The sequence below is a fragment of the Microtus oregoni genome, unplaced genomic scaffold, assembly GCF_018167655.1.
Source record: "Microtus oregoni isolate MIOR12 unplaced genomic scaffold, Mior012 000113F_000, whole genome shotgun sequence".
NCBI lineage: Eukaryota > Metazoa > Chordata > Mammalia > Rodentia > Cricetidae > Microtus > Microtus oregoni.
In genome coordinates this window covers 851,471-865,283 of record NW_024544739.1, presented here as the reverse complement: position 1 = coordinate 865,283, position 13,813 = coordinate 851,471, and the positions used below count along the sequence as shown (strand labels likewise).

Genomic DNA, 13,813 nt, shown 5'->3' with positions numbered 1-13,813 from the left:
TAGTTTGATAATTTTCCTATGAATTTCTTAAGACCAAATTACATTTAGGCAGCCCAAATCTATTCAGCACTGCCTTTATCACCTTCCCCAAAATCTTCCAGAAAAGAATCTTGACATCGCATCCTCCCCTTCTTAACCTTGCAGGCACTTATGGTGGAGGAAACCACTTTGTGTCTGATTGAAACTGAAGAATTCTTCCAATGCAGAGATTGGCAGCTATGAAGCCCAAGCACAGAAAGAGAGCCAAGAGACAGTGGAACAGGAGTGTTGTGGCCTATCTCAGTAAATCTACCACCATGATAAAGATGCCTCTTAGTATGAGATGCATGCCACCTCTCCAGAAGTAGAATGGGCCAACTCTCCAGAAGCAAAAACTGAGTAAGTCTTTTGAGGCCCTGGAGAATATTGTTGGCCGCCGAATTTCTCATGGCTGGAAGGAAGCCAATGAACCAGTCACCCAGTGGAAAGCCATCATTCTCGATCAACTGCCAACATATCCCTCTCTCTATTTGTTGAAATATGATGGGATTGATTGTGTCTATGGCTTGGAGCTTCACAGCGATGAAAGGATTTTAAACCTTAAGATCCTGCCTAATAATGTGCCATTTCCTCAGGTGACAGACACTCATCTGTCAAACACCATAGTTGGCAGAGCAGTGAAACATACATTCACGGGCACAAATGGCTCTAAGGAAGACTGGAATGGGATGGTCCTAGAGGAGGTGCCAATCATGAAGACCTGGTTCTATATTACCTACAAGAAACATCCGGTCTTGTATATTTACCACCTCCTGGATGACTACCTTGAAGGCAATCTCCACATCATGCCAGGCTCTAAGGAAGAGTGCAGTGTCATGGTCCCAGATGAGGTGCAGACCAGGATGACCTGTTTATACATTGTCAAGGAGAATGATCCAGTCCTGTACCTTTACCACCATCTTGATGACTCCATTGAAGGCTATGTCCACATCATGCCTGAATGTCCTCCAGTAGAGGTGACTTTGGCATTAGGCAGGGATTCCTTGGCAGGCAAAGGTGTGCAGTACAACAAAAAAGATGGAACCTAAGAGATAGGTAAAATTATTTGCCAAGTTCCCTCCAAACCTTCTGTGTGTTTCATCAAGTTTAATAATGACTTCCATATCTATGTCTATGATTTGGTGAAGATCTGTTAAAGTGAAATTCTCAAAATTTGAGGGGCACACTTAAAACTGTTTTTGGGGAATGTGTTTTTTTCAGAGATACCGCAGGTCTTCTATTAATCCTGGTATTTTTTTCCAATGGAATATTCTTGCTCGAAAAATAAAAATTTGTGAACATGTTTTGTTCTTTGGTGAATGATGGATTATGTTTGGTGGATGGGACATCACAGAAATACATGCCTCAAAACAAAGCAGGATTTCTGCTCTTTCCCCTTGGAGAGGATGGCCTGCGAATGCTTGGTGTGGTAAAGGACAAGATGGCTGTCTAGGGTGTAGTGGAGAGGGGACAAAAGTTGTAGGATCTCGGGGCGGGCTAAAGCTTGAGGGAAAAACATGTCAACTGGAAAGATGTGACAGATATCAGAGTGAGGTATTGGGAATTAAGAGGATAAAGAGTAGATTAATCAGGAAGAGACACAAATGTATAATCAAAATCAGAGGAAATTAGGTTTCATTTGATGAATAGTTTAATTCGTACTGGCTGTAAGTCACTGGATGTTTGAACTCCACTGGAGCATGTTGAGTGACCAGGAGCCTCCTGCTTAGAGAAAAGTGTCTATGCCCAGTTGCTCTTCTGCAGTGGAATGGACGTCACGCTATCCTTTTGTCAGAATTCTGACTGCCACCTACTTTTCGTGCCTGGATTCGGTATTCCTTGAACTCTCATTGGTCCTTTGCATGCCATCCAACCCTTGTGAGTTCATTTAAATAATTGCCCTGTCATATCTGGAAAACAGTATTCCCTTTCAATGATCATGTTCTGTAGGACTTGGGCTATAAATCTCATCGACAGACGCATCCACACACAGGATAAACATGTACACATCGATGCCCACTAATGTGTGACATGCACACATATGATGAATGCACCGATCTCCATCAAATCAGTAAATGAAGGAATCCCTGATGCTAGGTGGAGTGTGGCAAAGACCCCACAAACCCATCAGACCCCCAAATACCAGTATGGTATTGATGTCTGACTCCCAACATGTAAGGATCCTGCCATCCTGTAACGGGGCGATTTTTGCTTCCTTGATCTTCACAAACTTGGTTAAAATGTTAGAGTTGTCAAACTGCCAGTTAGGGTCCAGCATGTAGATCAGCTGTCTCAGGTCAGGTGATTTGGCTACAATTTGGGTGATAACTTATACCAGGGAATTCTGGTACACCCTCACCTCTTCTTCTCCCAGTCCTCATCATCACTCTTGTGGCTGGGCTTGGAGCACAAAGAAGGCAAAATGGAAAAATCCTCCTCCTCAGTGCAAAACAATGTCCATCTTTCATATGACCTGACTCTCACAGGGAATGCAGCACATTTTATCCTTCTAGGTCTCCTCATTCTTTGGTTCACTCATTTTTCCAATGAATAATTGAATTCATCCATTCTTCCATCTCTCTCTGTCTCTCTCTCTCTCTCTCTCTCTCTCTCTCTCTCTCTATTCTTCCTTCCCTTCTTCAATTCCCCCCTTTATAGTAGTAATTTGACCAGTGGGGCTGCATCCCCAGCACCATGGCCGCCTACCTAGCTTATGCCCCTAAATAACAACACAAAAACTGTATTCTTTTAAACACTTCCTGGCCCAGTATTTTCAGCCTCTTAACCCATTTCTAATCATGTATGTTGCAGCATGAGGTGCGCTTACCAGGAAAGATTCAGCATGTCTGACGGGTGGCTGGCTGCATTGTCATCTGCCTCGGGAGCAGAGCTCCCGTGTCTGCCCGGGAGAGGGGTGCATGGCATCTCTGAGCTCACTTCCTCTTTCTAGCAGCATTCTGTTCTCTTTACTCCTCCCACCTATGTTCTAACCTATCAAGGGAAGCAGATTCTTTATTTAATTAAGTAATGACCTTCTTCCATCACTTTATCCTTTCAACAGCTTGCCCAAAGAAATCTTCCATGTCTCTTCTGTTGTATAATCTTTCATTTGTAAAGAACTTGCCCTCTTAGGGAAGGATTTTTCTGACGTCTCTGTGGAAGGAGGTCATATGAGGAAAGTCGTGATCCGTAATACCATATTGGGATAGCGGCAGTCCACAGACTCTCACCCTCTCTGAAAACAAAATAAGAACCTCCTTTCCAAAGCATCATGTCCGTAGATCCAAATTTTAAAGTCAAGGCACTTTCAAAATATCTATGTGGGATTAGTTCAGCAGCATTTATAAACAAATATCTTTTAGCAGCTATTGCTCTTTTCTCAGCATTCAAATGATTCAAACAGAGCACAATAGCATACAGTATCAAAATTCTCTGTGTATTTTCCATCTTTGTTAGCTTCAATTTAAGCTCTAATTTATTTTTCCTTTTTATTTTTTGCCTTTTGAGACAGGTTCTCTGTATCTTTGACCTGGAATAACTCTGTAGAACAGGCTGTCCTTGAAGTTTCAGAGATCCACATGTCTCTGCCTCCCAGCATTGGGATCAAAGGTGTATGGTACTACACCTGAATTCACAGAGACCTGTTTGTCTCTGCCTTCTTGGCACTGGGATTAAAGGTATGTGCTACCACACCTTGAAGTTACAGAGGTCAATCTCTCTCTGCCTCCCAAGTGTTGGGATTAAAGGTGTGTACTACTGCAACCAACAACTCTCTTCATTTTATTTTAACTTTAAGAACTTCAACTTTTAGCCTGCACATATTTTTAACACACTGTAAATCATTTAAAAATTTTCTTTGTCTTTGAATCTCTCTTTACTCAATATCTCTCTTTGTTTTTTGACCACATGAATCCTTAAATTACACAGCAATCTCAATATGAAGAAAAGGTGGCTTTGCCAGCTAGATGTAGCCTATTCCTTAGCTTTATGTCATTCCACCTTATGGCTGAGGTACCGGCCAGAGCCGCATTCAGTGCCACAAGTCTACAGTGTTTCAAGGTCCTTGCCATCAAACAAGCTGCAAAAGACAACACTCAAGCCCTCTCTTTGTAGCTGGCCCTCCTGACTCAAACAGTCAGAGTTTGTTCTGGCAGGATGGCCCAGAATTCCGGCATTTTAAAACATCACAGTTTTTTTTCCTGCTAATGCAGAAAACAAACAAGCATTCAGCTGGCTTTTGTCAACACCATTTAAATGTTTCGTGGCAGGACCACTTAACAGCAGCAGGGTTTTGCAGCTGAAGGTGAGTCAGGAATCTTCTCTTAAATGAGTGTGCTTGCTTGCTACTAGCAAGTAGTGCAGACCCGAGATATAGCTGCTAATAAGAAAACATGCTTTACTCTTTCCCGGGCTTTCTCAAGCTTTCAGTGGATTCAGTTTTCCACATGTCTGAGTGCCATTCTGTAGTAATTTGAGCAGTGGAGCTGTGTAACCAGCACCAGGGCAGCCTCGCTAGCTAATGTCCAGAAATAATTACACACAAACGATTCATTTAAACACTGCCTGGCCCATTAGTTTAGCCTATTAACCCATTTCTAATAATCTATGTAGCATCACGAGTGTGCTCACCAGGAAAGATTCAAAAGGTCTAACCTGGTTGCTGGCTGCATTGCCCTCTGCCTCAGAGAGGAGAGCTATCACGTCTTCCCACGAGAGTGGATCATGGTGTCTCTGAGCACACTGCTTCTTTCTCCCAGCATTCTGTTATCTTTTTCTTCCCACCTATGTTCTAAATTAACAGGGGAAGCAGTTTCTTTATTTAATTAAGCAATGAATTCCTACCATCACTTTATCCGTTCAAGAGCGTGCCCTAATAAATCTTCCATGTCTCTTCTGCTGTATAATCTTTCATTGGAAAAGAACGTGCCTTTTCAGGGGAGGATTTTTTTGACATCTCTGTGGATGGAGATCATATGAAGAAGATCAGATGAGCAACCATGACAAGTCTTATGCTGCAGAGTTAGGTGGACCAGAGATTGATTGCTGACAATCCTGTGCTATGCGTCAGATGCCCATGAACTCTGCCCCTGTTGTCAGACAGGCAGACATCAAGGTGGTCACACATACTTAACTCATTCAGTGTTCACAGACATTTATATTGAGTTTTAATCTTGTCCTAAACTAATAAAAAAAAACAAGAATAGGAGAAGAGAGGAGCCTGAAGTAGGGCCTCCAAATGGGTCATTTGCAAAGGTAAGGTTTCCTGCCTCTATGTATGCTTTCTCCTTTCCTTAGTAAAATAATCCCCCACACCAGTTTAGAATTGTGATTAATAGAATGATTATATATTTAAAGGGCAAAAACTTACAGATGACCATCCCTGACAAAAGCCCTCAGCGGGATCAGGAAAGAAGCATAGAGGCCGGAAGGGAAACTGTAAGCAAGAGATCAAGCTGAAGGTAAATGTTGGTTTTTGAAAGAGAGACCACACCTCAATGGGCTGGTATCTCAGTGGCTATTGGCTGAAGGAGTGGAAGAAACTCATGCAACACACTTATTTGTATATAGCAAAAAAAAAATGTTACTATATGGTGAGAAAAAAAAAACTATTTTAATTTATTTATTTCAGTCCTTCCAGACACATCACAGAGATAGGATCTCTTCATGCATGAGAGTCACCGATGATTTCCCTTTAAGAAAATACCCACAAAACTCCCAATATCATCATCAGCATTCAACAACATGTCTATGATTGCTTTGCCTTGCCTTTGCTTCTCAGTAAATGATGCTGTTAGTTAATCACTGCAAACAATGCAAATTTCCCTGTAACTAAATAGACAGAATAGACAGGTTAACTTATACACATCAGGGAGTCACCCTACGATGGAATGGGTTAATCATCACCAGTGTGGCAGTGACATATTTAGGATCTTTCCTTTGCCTAAAAATCACACAATTGTAAACATGATATGTTGTCATACAGATTTCTTAGGGTTTTGTCCCCCTGGTGGTTTCCTTGGTATGCTTCCATAATTTTTGCCAGATCCAATCAGTTTTGCCATGCACTCTCAGCTCCACATCATTGTGTTCCCCTTATATTCTAGTCCAGGCATTTTTGACAACTTGAAACTGTTGCAAGAGTATCTCATTTTCCACCTAAATGACTTGGAGTGTTATTTAGGCTGAGTTTTATCTTCCATCCATGAGTTCATTGATTTCCTTGGGCGTAATTCCTGGGACACTGAGCCTAACTCCTGGGGGATTCCTCTAGTTACTTCTCCTTGCTGAGAGAGCTTACACTCTCAGTACTACTATGACAGTATTTCTGTAGCAAACATTCTTCTCAAGATGAGAAGAAATTTCAATATTACAATCCATTTGTTTTTATTGTGATTTAAACACACACACACACTCACACAATTTAATGCACATACACTGATGATATTAATTGAGTAGGCCATTCTGGGGTTGTCAAGATCATTATCTCTCGAGGGGTTCTTAGAGGCCTGGGGTGACCCCCTAGAGGAACTTAGGCAGGTGTGGAGTGGTTGACTGCACTGTGCCATGTCTATAGTCACAATGGGTGCCTTATCCTATAGTCAGACTGATGACTATCTTGAATATCACCATGGAACATTTGTATGGCCAAGATGGAGATCAAGTCAGGGTAAAAATCAGAAAACTAGATGGAGCTTCCAAGCTCCAGTTGAATAGCCGACTGAGGGAGAATAAGTGCAAGGATGTCAGGAATAAAATGGCTTGGTCCACACACTGAGACACTGTGCCTGAACAAAGGGGGTTCCAACTAAAACAGTGGCCTGGGAATGAAAGAACATGGAATCAAAGTGGAAGCTCTGAATGTGGCTGACAATTGGGGCCGACTGAGAAGCCAATGGTAATGGCACTGGCATTTATCTGCACTTCATATACAAGCTTCTTTGTGATCCTATTCTATGTGGATGCATACCTTCCTAAATGTCGATGGATGAAGGTTGGGCTTGGACTTCAAACAGGTCAAGGTACTCCACCCTCAATTTGGATTTGCGTAGGAGTGGAGAGGCTTGGTGGGGGAGAGAGTAGAATTTGGGGGTAGGAAACGATGTGAAAATTTTGATATTCTTTATTATGAAGTAATATAAAAATCAATAGAAAATAACCAATGAAGAGATTGGAGCTAGGAAAAAAAAACATGCAGGTGAGTTGTTGACTCAGACACCAAAGACTTTTTTACAGAAAAGGCACAAAAATAGATTGGGTTACCTGGCAAAATATGACTCATGTATTTGGGAAGATGAGTGAGGTTTTATTTTGGGTCTCCAGGGGGCTGTGTGAGCAGCATTATAGGACATGTATGCTGGATATTTTTGTGGGTTAGTAGGGAAGGAAACTGCCTATGAGGGGTTTAATGACCTAAGTAGAGTCTTGATGATGTCACAAAGCTTTGGTTGGGGGTGGCAACACTGTTCCACATGAAGCACTAGTCTTCTGTGAAGGTGGGCTTACTATCTTCACGGTTGCTGAGGAGGTGAGTTCAGCTCTTGGGCTCCACAACTGTTCAACAGGATTAGGCAGCTGAACATTTCCAGAAGATGGAATCTGGAGAGCCAAGACATTATCTTTTGGTAAATATGTTTAGGAAGAAACAGGGACCTCTGTAGTCCCAGAGAGGTTTCCTTCAAATCTCCTGTGAGTCTAAAATTTATGTTGTTAACAGCTTCTATATTTGATAGCTGTGGGGACAGTGAATGCCAGGTATTCTTCCCACTTTATCTTTGCTATCAATGTCCAATTCATCAGATCACGAAAGGGGCGAAGATCCTCTTTGCCCATATGTGTTTTAAAAGATATTAATTATTTCTAAATGGTGCTGTTGCCCAGATTAATGAGTCTTTATTTTTGCAGTTTGTCTCACAAAACTCACTTCTCTAGTGAAGACATGGAATGGCGTTATGTAATAAACCTGGTTCTGGATCAGGAGACACAATACATAGAACCAGTGGACTGGAGTGCCATGACCTTGGGCAGGTGGTTTTGGATCAACCACCTAACCAACAACTTGAGTGGGAAGGAGAGAAGTGGCTGTCTTTCGAATTCTTTGCCATCTGTTCAGATTTTTCTTTCTCACTTTGGGCATAAGCATCCAGTCTCCTCTCATTGACACAGTCAGTCCGGAATTAGGTTTCTCAGTAGAGGTCCATTGCCTTTGGGTAGCAGGAATATGTCTCTGATACACATATACTGAGCTGTAGACAATTGTTTGATAATTTTCCTATGTATTTCTTAAGACCAAATTACATTTAGGCAGCCCAAATCTATTCAGCACTGCCTTTATCACCTTCCCCAAAGATCTTCCAGAAAAGAATCTTGACATCGTATCCTCCCCTTCTTAACCTTGCAGGCACTTATGGTGGAGGAAACCACTTTGTGTCTGATTGAAACTGAAGAATTCTTCCAATGCAGAGATTGGCAGCTATGAAGCCCAAGCACAGAAAGAGAGCCAAGAGACAGTGGAACAGGAGTGTTGTGGCCTATCTCAGTAAATCTACCACCATGATAAAGATGCCTCTTAGTATGAGATGCATGCCACCTCTCCAGAAGAAGAATGGGCCAACTCTCCAGAAGCAAAAACTGAGTAAGCCTTTTGAGGCCCTGGAGAATATTGTTGGCCGCCGAATTTCTCATGGCTGGAAGGAAGCCAATGAACAAGTCACCCAGTGGAAAGCCATCATTCTCGATCAACTGCCAACATATCCCTCTCTCTATTTGTTGAAATATGATGGGATTGATTGTGTCTATGGCTTGGAGCTTCACAGCGATGAAAGGATTTTAAACCTTAAGATCCTGCCTAATAATGTGCCATTTCCTCAGGTGACAGACACTCATCTGTCAAACACCATAGTTGGCAGAGCAGTGAAACATACATTCACGGGCACAAATGGCTCTAAGGAAGACTGGAATGGGATGGTCCTAGAGGAGGTGCCAATCATGAAGACCTGGTTCTATATTACCTACAAGAAATATCCAGTCGTGTATGTTTACCACCTCCTGGATGACTACCTTGAAGGCAACCTCCACATCATGCCAGGCTCTAAGGATGAGTGCAGTGTCATGGTCCCAGATGAGGTGCAGACCAGGATGACCTGTTTCTACATTGTCAAGGAGAATGATCCAGTCCTGTACCTTTACCACCATCTTGATGACTCCATTGAAGGCAACGTCCACATCATGCCTGAATGTCCTCCAGTATAGGTGACTTTTTAATTAGGCAGGGATTCCTTGGCAGGCAAAGGTGTGCAGTACAACAAAAAAGATGGAACCCAAGAGATAGGTAAAATTATTTGCCAAGTTCCCACCAAACCTTCTGTGTATTTCATCAAGTTTAATAATGACTTCCATATCTATGTCTACGATTTGGTGAAGATCTGTTAAAGAGAAATTCTCAAAATTTGAGGGGCACACTTAAAACTGTGTTTGGGGAATGTGTTTTTTTCAGAGATACCGCAGGTCTTCTATTAATCCTTGTATTTTTTTCAAATGGAATATTCTTGCTCGAAAAATAAAAATTTGTGAACATGTTTTGTTCTTTGGTGAATGATGGATTATGATTGGTGGATGGGACATCACAGAAATACATGCCTCAAAACAAAGCTGGATTTATGGTCTTTCCCCTTGGAGAGGATGGACTGGGAATGCTTGGTGTGGTAAAGGACAAGATGGCTGTCTAGCGAGTAGTGGAGAGGGGACAAAAGTTGTAGGATCTCGGGGCGGGATAAAGCTGGAGGGAAAAACATGTCAACTGGAAAGATGTGACAGATATCAGAGTGAGGTATTGGGACTTAAGAGGATAAAGAGTAGATTAATCAGGAAGGGACACAAATGTATACTCAAAATCAGAGGAAATTAGGTTTCATTTGATGAATAGTTTAATTCGTACTGGCTGTAAGTCACTGGATGTTAGAACTCCACTGGAGCATTTTGAGTGACCAGGAGCCTCCTGCTTAGAGAAAAGTGTCTCCGCCCAGTTGCTCTTCTGCAGTGGGATGGACGTCACACTATCTACTTCCTTTTGTCAGAATTCTGTCTGCCACCTACTTTGTCGTGCCTGGATTCGGTATTCCTTGAAATCTCATTGGTCCTTTGCATGCCATCCAACCCTTGTGAGTTCATTTAAATAATTGCCCTGTCATATCTGGAAAACAGTGTTCCCTTTCATTGATCATGTTCTGTAGGAATTGGGCTATAAATCTCATCGACAGATGCATCCACACACAGGATAAACATGTACACATTGATGCCCACTAATGTGTGACATGCACACATATAATGAATGCACCGATCTCCATCAAATCAGTAAACGAGGGAATCCCTGATGCTAGGTGGAGTGTGGCAAAGACCCCACAAACCCATCAGACCCCCAAATACCAGTATGGTATTGATGTCTGACTCCCATCATGTAGGGATCCAGCCATCCTGTAACGGGGCGATTTTTGCTTCCTTGATCTTCACAAACTTGGTTAAAATGTTAGAGTTGTCAAACTGCCAGTTAGGGTCCAGCATGTAGATCAGCTGTCTCAGGTCAGGTGATTTGGCTACAATTTGGGTGATAATTTATACCAGGGAATTCTGGTACACCGTCACCTCTTCTTCTCCCAGTCCTCATCATCACTCTTGTGGCTGGGCTTGGAGCACAAAGAAGGCAAAATGGAAAAATCCTCCTCCTCAGTGCAAAACAATGTCCATCTTTCATATGACCTGACTCTCACAGGGAATGCAGCACATTTTATCCTTCTAGTTCTCCTCATTCTTTGGTTCACTCATTTTTCCAATGAATGATTGAATTCATCCATTCTTCCATCTCTCTCTCTCTCTCTCTCTCTCTTCTTCTTCTTCTTCCTTCCCTTCTTCAATTTCCCCCTTTATAGTAGTAATTTGAGCAGCGGGGCTGCGTCCCCAGCACCATGGCCGCCTACCTAGCTTATGCCCCTAAATAACAACACAAAAACTGTATTCTTTTAACACTTCCTGGCCCAGTATTTTCAGCCTCTTAACCCATTTCTAATAATGTATGTTGCAGCATGAGGTGTGCTTACCAGGAAAGATTCAGCATGTCTGACCTGGTGGCTGGCTGCATTGCCATCTGCCTCAGGGAGCAGAACTCCCGTGTCTGCCCGAGAGAGGGGTGCATGGCATCTCTGAGCTCACTTCCTCTTTCTAGCAGCATTCTGTTCTCTTTACTCCTCCCACCTATGTTCTAACCTATCAAGGGAAGCAGATTCTTTATTTAATTAAGCAATGACCTTCTCGCATCACTTTATCCTTTCAACAGCTTGCCCAAATAAATCTTCCATGTCTCTTCTGTTGTATAATCTTTCATTTGTAAAGAACTTGCCCTCTTAGGGAAGGATTTTTCTGACATCTCTGTGGACGGAGGTCATATGAGGAATGTCGTGATCCGTAATACCATATTGGGATAGCGGCAGTCCACAGACTCTTACCCTCTGTGAAAACAAAATAAGAACCTCCTTTCCAAAGCATCATGTCCTTAGATCCAAATTTTAAAGTCAAGGCACTTTCAAAATATCTATGTGGGATTAGTTCAGCAGCATTTATAAACAAATAACTTTTAGCAGCTATTGCTCCTTCCTCAGCATTCAAATGATTCAAACAGAGCACAATAGCATACAGTATCAAAATTCTCTGTGTATTTTCCATCTTTGTTAGTTTCAATTTAAGCTCTAATTTATTTTTCCTTTTTATTTTTTGCCTTTTGAGACAGATTCTCTGTATCTTTGACCTGGAGTAACTCTGTAGAACAGGCTGTCCTTGAAGTTTCAGAGATCCACATGTCTCTGCCTCCCAGCATTGGGATCAAAGGTGTATGGTACTACACCTGAATTCATAGAGACCTGTTTGTCTCTGCCTTCTCGGCACTGGGATTAAAGGTATGTGCTACCACACCTTGAAGTTACAGAGGTCAATCTCTCTCTGCCTCCCAAGTGTTGGGATTAAAGGTGTGTACTACTGCAACCAACAACTCTCTTCATTTTATTTTAACTTTAAGAACTTCAACTTTTAGCCTGCACATATTTTTAACACACTGTAAATCATTTAAAACTTTTCTTTGTCTTTGAATCTCTCTTTACTCAATATCTCTCTTTGTTTTTTTGACCACATGAATCCTTAAATTACACAGCAATCTCAATATGAAGAAAAGGTGGCTTTGCCAGCTAGATGTAGCCTATTCCTTAGCTTTATGTCATTCCACCTTATGGCTGAGGTACTGGCCAGAGCCGCATTCAGTGCCACAAGTCTACAGTGTTTCAAGGTCCTTGCCATCAAACAAGCTGCAAAAGACAACACTCAAGCCCTCTCTTTGTAGCTGGCCCTCCTGACTCAAACAGTCAGAGTTTGTTCTGGCAGGATGGCCCAGAATTCCGGCATTTTAAAACATCACAGTTTTTTTTCCTGCTAATGCATTAAACAAACAAGCATTCAGCTGGCTTTTATCAACACCATTTAAATGTTTCGTGGCAGGACCACTTAACAGCAGCAGGGTTTTGCAGCTGAAGGTGAGTCAGGAATCTTCTCTTAAATGAGTGTGCTTGCTTGCTACTAGCAAGTAGTGCAGACCCGAGATATAGCTGCTAAAAAGAAAACATGCTTTACTCTTTCCCGGGCTTTCTCAAGCTTTCAGTGGATTCAGTTTTCCACATGTCTGAGTGCCATTCTGTAGTAATTTGAGCAGTGGAGCTGTGTAACCAGCACCAGGGCAGCCTCGCTAGCTAATGTCCAGAAATAATTACACACAAACGATTCATTTAAACACTGCCTGGCCCATTAGTTTAGCCTATTAACCCATTTCTAATAATCTATGTAGCATCACGAGTGTGCTCACCAGAAAGATTCAACAGGTCTAACCTGGTTGCTGGCTGCATTGCCCTCTGCCTCAGAGAGGAGAGCTATCACGTCTTCCCACGAGAGTGGATCATGGTGTCTCTGAGCACACTGCTTCTTTCTCCCAGCATTCTGTTATCTTTCTCCTCCCACCTATGTTCTAAATTAACAGGGGAAGCAGTTTCTTTATTTAATTAAGCAATGAATTACTACCATCACTTTATCCTTTCAAGAGCTTGCCCTAATAAACCTTCCATGTCTCTTCTGCTGTATAATCTTTCATTGGAAAAGAACTTGCCTTTTCAGGGGAGGATTTTTTTGACATCTCTGTGGATGGAGATCATATGAAGAAGATCAGATGAGCAACCATGACAACTCTTATGCTGCAGAGTTAGGTGGACCAGAGATTGATTGCTGACAATCCTGTGCTATGCGTCAGATGCCCATGAACTCTGCCCCTGTTGTCAGACAGGCAGACATCAAGGTGGTCACACATACTTAACTCATTCAGTGTTCACAGACATTTATATTGAGTTTTAATCTTGTCCTAAACTTATAAAAAAAAACAAGAATAGGAGAAGAGAGGAGCCTGAAGTAGGGCCTCCAAATGGGTCATTTGCAAAGGTAAGGTTTCCTGCCTCTATGTATGCTTTCTCCTTTCCTTAGTCAAATAATCCCCCACATCAGTTTAGAATTGTGATTAATAGAATGATTATATATTTAAAGGGCAAAAACTTACAGATGACCATCCCTGACAAAAACCCTCAGCGGGATCAGGAAAGAAGCATAGAGGCCGGAAGGGAAACTGGAAGCAAGAGATCAAGCTGAAGGTAAATGTTGGTTTTTGAAAGAGAGACCACACCTCAATGGGCTGGTATCTCAGTGGCTATTGGCTGAAGGA

The 13,813-nt window shown here is 42.1% G+C and overlaps 2 pseudogenes; both read left to right on the top strand.

Annotated features, from left to right (window-relative positions):
• The first annotated feature begins 407 nt into the window (after positions 1-407).
• Positions 408-1,821, top strand: LOC121443783 (annotated as a pseudogene).
• A 6,813-nt stretch (positions 1,822-8,634) lies between these two features.
• LOC121443782 lies at positions 8,635-10,517 on the top strand (annotated as a pseudogene).
• The last annotated feature ends 3,296 nt before the right edge of the window (positions 10,518-13,813 follow it).